The 9377-nt window shown below is 34.2% G+C and overlaps 1 protein-coding gene across 1 annotated transcript in view; it reads left to right on the top strand.

Annotated features, from left to right (window-relative positions):
* The window catches only part of LOC111619035 (structural maintenance of chromosomes flexible hinge domain-containing protein 1-like), a 260024-nt gene that overhangs the window by 172574 nt on the left and 78073 nt on the right, over positions 1–9377 (top strand). The gene's annotated exons all lie outside the window — the stretch shown is intronic.

Here is a 9377-nt window from a genome sequence, read left to right as displayed (position 1 = left end):
CGTATTGTTAATTTTACATATTGTAACTTTAAATTAAAGAAAAAAAACCTAAAAGAAAAAATGTATAATAAAGTTGTGATTGTTGCAAGGAACATTTTTTATCTAATAATTTTTTAATACTATTAGTTTGTGATACATAATATATTATTTTTTCTGCCATAATAACTAACTTTTTTCTGTACCCCTAAACAACCTATCGCGTACCCCTAGGGGTACGCGTACCACAGGTTGAGAATCGCTGATCTAATTGAAAAAAATATAGTGCTACCAGTGACCAAGTGACTAAAACTTCTGAACACTGGTAGTTGGTGCAGATTTGTGCCTTGCCAAAGGCTGGCTGTGTGGGAGTTGTCTGGGTTTTCTTCATGTGTCTAACACCTAAATAGAGGCCAAGTTCACATAGAAAGTTTTCCTGGAAGGCATCAATCCCTTGGCAAATTGTCCATATATTGCATTTCCATATTCCATTAATCCCAAAAAATACAGTACATTGAAATAAAAGTAACAGAAATAGTTTATATGGCAATTTTCAGTGTTAAGGTGAAAAGACATATATAAGGATTTAGCTATTAAGATAAATTTTCTTAGTTGTTTTTTTAAATAATAAAATTTTATGTATGATAAATACAACTTTTTAGAGGTTAATTTATAAAACTGCATAATATTCATGAATTTGTGTGTGGGTAATTTATGTACAATACATGTATCACATGATAACAAACAGGTACCTAAGCACAAAAATTTCTCAGCATTCAGTTTCAATTTTAATATTGCACATTTTAAATTATAAAAAGAAAAAAAGAAAATTTTAGTATTTGTTTCTTTTTAAAAAAGATTTCTAATTTTTCTTTGAAAAATCATTACAGATTTATTTTGGTAACTTTGAAGATTATAAAATGAATTATTATATATTAAAATTTGTTTAAATCAGTGAATGAAAATAATATAGAAATATTCTTTTCAGTAAATCATTTTTATTAAAAATGTTTTATCTAATAAAAATATGACTTAAAATATTTTATGTCAAAAGTAATCAAAAGGAAAATATATGAATGTAAGTAACTCAATTGTCTAAATTTCCAAAGAACATTTTTTATATAAAATTACTCTTCTTATCAGTGATGGTATTCAAAAATTTGTGCTTATTTTATTTTTTGTTGGATTTCATATTTGAATTTCAAATTCTCTTTAATTTGATAAAGATCAAATTGCTTAATTAATAAATTTATTAACTGCTTTATTAAAGCAAATTATGAAAATGTCTTCTCTGTTCCTCTTTTTAATATACTATTTGTATTAAATATAGAAATATTATTTTTTATCAGCATGACAATTAATTTTGCTTTTTTTCCAATAATTGTTGATTTTATTGGAACACCACTATTTTATATTAAAAAAATATCTTATTTTTAAATTTTAATAATTGCTGTATAATGCTTTCTATTATATTCATTTTAGTTATTTGATCTGCATTCTAAATACTGGGTGTAATTGTTGGGCTGCAATTTGAAAAAAATTGGAGACTTGTAAATTTCCACTGTCATCAGTCTATCTTTCCTTAATCTCAAGAATGAAGTTAGGTAGATGAAATTCAAGACCAGATATGGAAACCTTAGGAGCAGGAGGCCCTAATTAATTATACATGAACTTCCAATGAAAACCGGAAGTCTCGTTATTTCAGTTCAAAAATTTTTCCCTGGAAGGTGTTAGATGACTGGCATCACTCCATTGCTAACAGAAAAGTGTGATGTACTGTACAGGGACAAAACACTACAATACTAATATGAGGAGGAAAGTATATATTTTAAATGAAATAAATTAAAAATATGATTAAAAATTGCAGCCCAACCTTGTGATGATATCACAATAAATAATTGACTGTTATAGTTCAGATCATGTTATTCTGGCCCTCTTCTTGTTTTGTAGCTTTAAAGAACATTACAGTTTTTTTTAATTTATATAATAAAATGTATAAAAACAATAAACACAATTTATTTATATTATATACAGTTTGCAAAAGTGTGCATTAATACACAGTTCACAAGTTTACAAACATTATTGTTTCTGAAGGAGAGTCAAGTAACTCAACACACTATGCTTTAGAACAGTGTTTCTCAACCTCTAACAAATCGTCGCCCCCTTCAATAAAACTGTTACGTAGTATTGCCCCTTCACTTCAAAATTCTGATGCCGAGGGCCAAAGCTAATGCCAAATTCACACTGCATTGAGTAGACTAGTGACTAATATAATGTTATTTGTTTAATTATTGTATGATATAATGAATAAAATATCTAATTGTTCTTAATATAATGTTTCACTATATCACCCAGAAAATTGTTTTTTACCCCCCAAAATATAAATTGTTACTAATTGCCCCCTCAACACGGAAAAACACCCACATGGGCGATATCGCCCCCATTGAGAAACACTGCTTTAGAACATTTCATTTCCTCAAAGTGTCATTTATTCACAGCATCAATTGATAAAACATTTCAGCAATAAGATTAATCAGTTACTTCTTGTTCTAGTTACTACACCATAAGTCTAATTCATATTTTGACAACTAAAATTCTGTGTTCCAAGCTTCCATCAAATGACTTTTTGAAGTTTCTCCTTCACCTCATGGAAACTTTTATTTCAAGGTCTGCTTGACTCAAAATTTTTAGATTACAGTCAACACTAATAATTAATAATGCATTATACATACTCTAAACTTAGTTTCATTCCTCATTCTCAATCAAACTGTTCCAGTTCAAATTTCTCAATTCTGTCCTGAGACTCCATTCTAGAATTTACATTGTGTGCAATGTGGTTTATTTCAAAATATAATTTCTTTTTTTTTAAATTAAAAGTATTTAATTTACAGGTGATCAGCACAGACTCCTAACAGTTACATAAAAAGGAATAAAACCTAAGCACAATTTCCAGCAAACAAGTTAAAAAATTTTTCTGGTCAAACATTTTTGGCCACAGTTTATCAGCCCTCATCAGGAATGAATACGAAAAACAGTTTTATCTGTGTTCTACAGTGCCGTGTTCTAATTTTTTTAAAACTCAAAAACATGTTCGAATAAGGCTGTGATGTATAGTTAGCAATTTTTTTACAATGTATAATGTTAAAAATGAAATTATTAATAAAATTAAATTTTATGGGAGTCTAAATAATATTACCAAGCTTGTGGTACTGGAATGCAATCTGTGTTGATGCAATTTCCATTCTGGTCAGCTTTGTAAATTTCTATGGCCTCTATCAATCTTATATCATGTCGGTTAAAGACTCTGTGTACAAGAGTAGCCTTTGCAGTCCTTTGAATTATAGTTCCAGATTACATGTGCAGTTTTTGCAGTTTTTGTTTAGTTACATGAAAATTTTCTGCATAATCATATTAAGTGATTTTATAATTGAATTGAATCAACTTTATTATTATTAAATTGTTTTAATTTAAAAGATGTTAATTATCCTTGAAACATAATTTTTGTTGAAAATTATGTGATTATTTGTCTTAAAATATCTGGATAAAATAAATTTTTATTCAATGTTTTTATTAAAATGCAAGTACACTGAAATTGGATCCATATAAAAATAATATCTATTATTTATTCCAAGTGTTCTGTCTGGATTCATGAATATAAAATTCATTAATTATTTCACATAAGAAAACTAATATAGTGTAATACAATACAGCTTTCATCCTCATGCCAAATGTTAAATAGCAGAAAGGAAAACTCACTGAGTATGGCATTATTAATAGTTTTTTATATTGCTAGTGCTTTCAACAAATCTATGTTTGTAGTCATCAGGCAAATAAAAATTTTTTATAATCGAACACAAATGTTTTAACAAGAATGGAATGCATATTATTTAAACTAAAAATTTTTAAATTAAAACCATTATGAGCAAGCTTCAAATTTCAAATATGTTCAATGTTATGCATGCAATGTTATACATATGATGTTATGCGGAGCATGCATGGATACAGGTTCAAATTTCTATATTTATATTATATATTGTATCAGATACATAGTATCTTTTATAGCTTAATATTATTAATATTAGTGTGTGTTATTATTTATTATTCTTACTTTTATGTATTATTTTTGCAATTAATATCAACATCAGACTGTTATTAATTATTTTTGGATATGCCATATTACTTTAATAATATATCATGTACAGTACATGTTTACCTGCTAATAAAAGAAATATTTATTTTCTACTTACAATAAAAAAAACAGAAGTTTTTTCTTTTTAAGTACAGTATAACATCCTCAGTGTTACTGGTTACTCAGTGTCTACCTCTCAATAATTGCATTACGTGTATTGCATATCTTTAGAATTTAGGTTTACAAGGATAAATTCTCACAATTATTTTGAACTATCCTTGCAAAGGTGCTTTGTTCACATCTCATGTGTATACACCAGTTGTGTGTTGTTTTAAAATTGTTGTCCTACCTATACTGTGCTTTGATAGGCTTGTNAAAGGTTTTTTCAATTTTTGTGAGTTTAAAGAGATCTCAGTGATGCTTAAAAAAGAATAAATTTAACATGAAGACTGAGTGATTTTAAGTCTGGTTAGTCTGACTCTGAGTCTGATTAGTTAGAGTAATTAAATTAGCTAGGTGTATACTGTAAAATATGTTGATTTTTGTCTAAATTTTGATTTGTTGATTTTTGTCTAAATTTTGATTTGTTGATTTCTGTAAGATTTTCTTATTTTTTATTAACCCTCAATACTGAAATAATCCCGGGATTGACAAAGTATAATCCCGAAATCCGGGATTAGAAATAAGGATCGGGATCGAATTCCCTAATTGTGTGCCTAAAATTGGCCAGAAAGACAAGAAAGGCATCATCGGCATAGGCAAAGACCCTGCACCGGTGACCAAACTCAAGTCGTAGAAAGCTGTCAAACAAAATTGTCCAAAATAATGGGCCACAAACAGAGCCCTGCAGCCATCCCCGTTGGAGCTAGTTGGAGGAGGACTGTTTACCTATTCTGATTGTGGCCACTCTATCCTTAAGGTAGTCCTTTACTAAATTGAATAAATTTTCCGGGCATCCATTTTCACTCAGCTGGTTTAGGATCTGCGGCCACCATGCCGAGTTAAACACATTCTTTAAATCTAGGCTAAGCCCAAACACTTAGGCATGCTCAGAAAGTAGATCTTTGATGTGGGTCTTGAGGTCCATCAAGGCATCTATGGTCCCTCTTTGCCTCCTAAAACCATACTGAGTGCTATGGTAAAGTCTCCGAGACTCCCAGAACTAATAAAGCCTGTTAAATAAAAGATTATCTAACACTTTGCCTAAAGACGACAGAAGAGAGATGTTTCGCATGTTACTAACTGTAAGTGGCTATCCGCACTTTTTAGGAATGATAATTAATTGGGCATTTTTCCAGGGATGAGGGAAGATGCCCTTCTGCAGGCAGGTATTGAAAATTTCAAGAATAAGATATGGCCGGGCACCCCAGATCTCCCGAATGATGTCAGCATTAATCTGATCCGGACCCACAGCTTTCCTCCTTGACAAGGTGGCAATAATATCATCAATTTCCAAGTAGAAAAGTGGATCATCTCCCGAAAATTTTTCAGAATGATCTATATTCCTAATTCGGACCTGGTTTGGTGTATCATTGTCAATAGGGTCAGAGAGGCAGAAGGCTTCAAAAAGTCTACACACAGTGGTTTTGAGGTCATCTGCAGTGTTACCAATATCTTCACTACTTATAAGATTTGTAGTTTTCAGTTTGTTGATGCTGAGTTTATAAATGAAATTCCAAGGATTGCCACTAGCCCTGGAGCAGAAGGCACTCCATGACTCAAGTTTTGATTGCTTAATCTTTTCCTTGTATACTTTTTGGTGTTGGAGGTAATGATGATTGAACGCCTCTCTTCAATGACCGTGGCAGTGCTGAAAGTCTCTCCACAACAGATTGTTTGTTCTGCACATGATTGCCAGTTCGTTACTCCACCAAGGGTCAGCCCTTCTTCCACTTTTCCTCCTGGGAATAGTCTTGTTGCATGTGTCTAATATGCTTTGAATAGTGGTTTCAAGATACGCCTCTGTCTGAACTCGAGAGTAATCATGGTTTGGGAGTAGGCGGCATTCTTGAAAAAGATCTCTGAAACAACTCCGGTCGGCAGATCTTGTGTTGAAAGGGCAAGAGACGATTAGATCTTGTTCCAAACAAGAGTCGGTGTAATAAAGATAAAAAATCACATACTCGTGATCAGAGAGGCTGTCCACACTACCCACCTCCCAGTTCCTTAGGAAGGAATGCCCCCTGGAACAGAGTGTTAGTTCGATCCAGGAGACCCCATTTATGCTGTTGAAGGTAGGCTGTGAGTCCGGATCATTCAATAACAACAGATCGTGATCAGCCACAAACGCCTCAATGGCCTCCCCATGCCTGTCTCTACGCTCCCCACTCCACGTGGGGGAGTGAGCATTAAAATCACCATCTATTAAAAATTGCACATGCCTAAAATGTCCCATTGCCTCAGAGAGAGGTTGAAGCACATCAGAAATGCTAGAATCATTAGAGGAGTAAACATTGGAAATAATAACCCATAGTTTAGGAAAAGTGATCTCTATACAGATCATATTGCAGGAGGAGAATCTGGGATGTGGTATGATGGCTAAGTGTGGGTTCACCACAATGTCCGCAGCCCACGGCTGCTCATTGTTATGCTGAATAATACTGTCTCTAATTTGAAAGCAGGCCACCCTGTTGTTTACACAATAAGGTTCTTGCATTAGGCCTATGTCAAAGTTTTTCATCTCCTGACAGAGTTGTGTGTTGGCAGCTATGGCTCTTCTCAAGTTTATTTGAATGAAGCATATTTTGGAAATCTGACGACTAGTATCAAGAAGGTTATTCGAGTCCATAGTCAATTCTAGAAATTGCATGTGACTTCATCCTTTTTAAAATGGGGCATTCTTTATCCAGTGCATTATGTCTGTGGTTATCTTCCCTTTCTCTAAGACAATTCATACAGCTTGGAGACTTGGTTTTCTTTTCACATTCCTTGAATGAGTGGTTGTCGCAACATTGCTTGCAAACCTTACAGTCTGATATACAATGCCCAAATCTTAAACACCTGAAACACTGGTTCAGTGGGACGAAATCCGCTACACTGCAACATGACCACTGAAGGTTAATACGCTCTTGTTTGACGAGGAGGGACCTCACATCGGGGGATACCTCGATAACCCATGTGACATGCAAGGCGCTATGTTGCCCAATGGGAAAACGTACCCTGGCCTTCCCCTGAAACTCTTCCAAAGTGAAAGCCTCCGCAATCATACCATTCTGCTGAAAAACCACGTTCAACAGATGTTCCCTTGCAACTTGTTTTGGAACGGAGCTAATTTTCAGTAATGGAAGATGCTTTTTAGGGATCTATGTATGTAGGCCAGAGACCTTTGAGACCGTGTTCTGGAATACCACCATATCTCCTCTGCAGCTGAGGTCAACCTCAACCCCACTCTTCTGGATTTTCCTTACCTGCTGCACAAATCTTGAGAGTATGGGGGTTGATGTTGTTAGTAAGTAGATTGGGCGTAGCGTCCGAGTCATTAAATCCTGAGTCTCTGTAGACTAGAACTGTGTAACATGGCTTGGATGGAGGTGAACCCACCTTAGGAAGACCAACTGAATGGCTTACAGCATCACTGTAGCTAAAAGAATACCTCTGACTGTACATGTGCCCAACAACTGAGAGGGCCTGCCCTGAACCGACTCAACAAACTTGTTGATAGTTTCCTCTGTCCTAGAGGACTGAGAGGCAAGGGCCTTATTAATTTTCTCCCTGGTAGGTAAGGAGTCAATCTTTTTATTGATCTTTTCAGACAAACTATAGAAGCAGTTCGAGCAGGCGAGTTCAATGATTTTTGAAATTGAATGATTATGTAACTAGAATGTACATTGGTACCCAGCCTCCCACTGCTGTTGGAGGCTAACTAGTCTTTAAGATCATTCAGAACGGTAAAGACCTCATTAATGAAACCTGGGGGGCTACCAGCTGCCATGATAGAATGAAAGCAAGAACTAAAGGGAACTAGTTAGAAACTCCACCAACCTAACCCTAAAAACATAGACCCAGCCCAGTTGGTAACTTAACTAAGCCTGAAAAACTAAAACAAAACATCTAAAAACTAAAGGAAATAAAAAGTACAATCAGACTAACTTTAAAAAAAAAAAAAGGTGCAACAATTAAAGTTCCACTGTGAGAAACCATTAGCAAAACATTGAAGAGGAATCATTAAGAACCGTTAATATCCATTGGCGATCATTAAAAAAAAACGTTACAATGGTTAAAATTGAAAATTTGAAAATTCTCCATTATATCTAATGGGATGAACTAAAAACAGCCATAGCACACATAACTAAACCACCTTTAACAGAACTAATACTCCTCCAACCCGTGCATTAAACCACTCAATGTTGCCCCCCCGAGAGATTAGATTCCCACCCACTAAGCCCACTGACTAATAAAGTTTAAAATAGCACTTGTAAAGTACTATATTTAGTGTTTTGCTCTACAACGAATTTTTTCTTAAAGAGCCGGGACCTAACGGGTACTTTACGCGGGTTCGCGTTTGTTAGTTGCCAGGCCTGGACTTTTCGCGTGCACCGAAATAAAGTAAGGACAAAGTTAGTCACACAAAAATCTCTCAATAATAAATGTTTAATCAAGTCTAACAAATACTATGTACAAGTTTTAGAAACAAACAACAAATTTATTAAATAAGAAATCAAATCACAATCAACCCAACAAACTTAAGTCTTATTCTAACTTAGAAACTATTCCCCTTGGAATTCCGAGAAAACAAAATTCAATCTTAACTTAGTTACAAATTCTCTTATAACTATCGATCCTAACCGTCACCTCAATTAATACTCGGAACCTTTTTCCTCCACTCAAGACTTTCCTCTTTTCCTATCGTCAAAATCGAACCTTCAATTTCCTACTAGGATTTCCTATTCGACACCTTGTTCACTGCTACCAGCAGATCAACGCTTTCGGTTCAGGAGCTCACCTTGTCTGTCTTCACTTGAGTTACTGTACTTATAGTCTGAGGTGACGTCACAGTTCTACTTGAGACACTCCCCTCATTTACATATCTACGCATATGTAAATGACATATAAGTCATTTACATATCTTGTTTTCTCTTCGTTATCTGGTAGCTTATTTCTCGACAATACTTTGTTAACCTTTTACAACATTTCTTTAACAATTATCGGGATGTTTAATTTAAGGTTACACAAGTTCCTAAAAAGTCTATTGGGGTGTCCCCCCTTCAGTGCGGACTTACAATTCTGCCGCTCGGGCGTGCACGTGAGTGCAAATTCTAGCTATGGCGCTGTC

This window comes from Centruroides sculpturatus, unplaced genomic scaffold, assembly GCF_000671375.1.
Source record: "Centruroides sculpturatus isolate CEXI.00-Female unplaced genomic scaffold, Cexi_2.0 scaffold38, whole genome shotgun sequence".
Taxonomy (NCBI): Eukaryota; Metazoa; Arthropoda; class Arachnida; order Scorpiones; family Buthidae; genus Centruroides; species Centruroides sculpturatus.
This window is presented reverse-complemented; position numbering and strand designations above follow the sequence as displayed.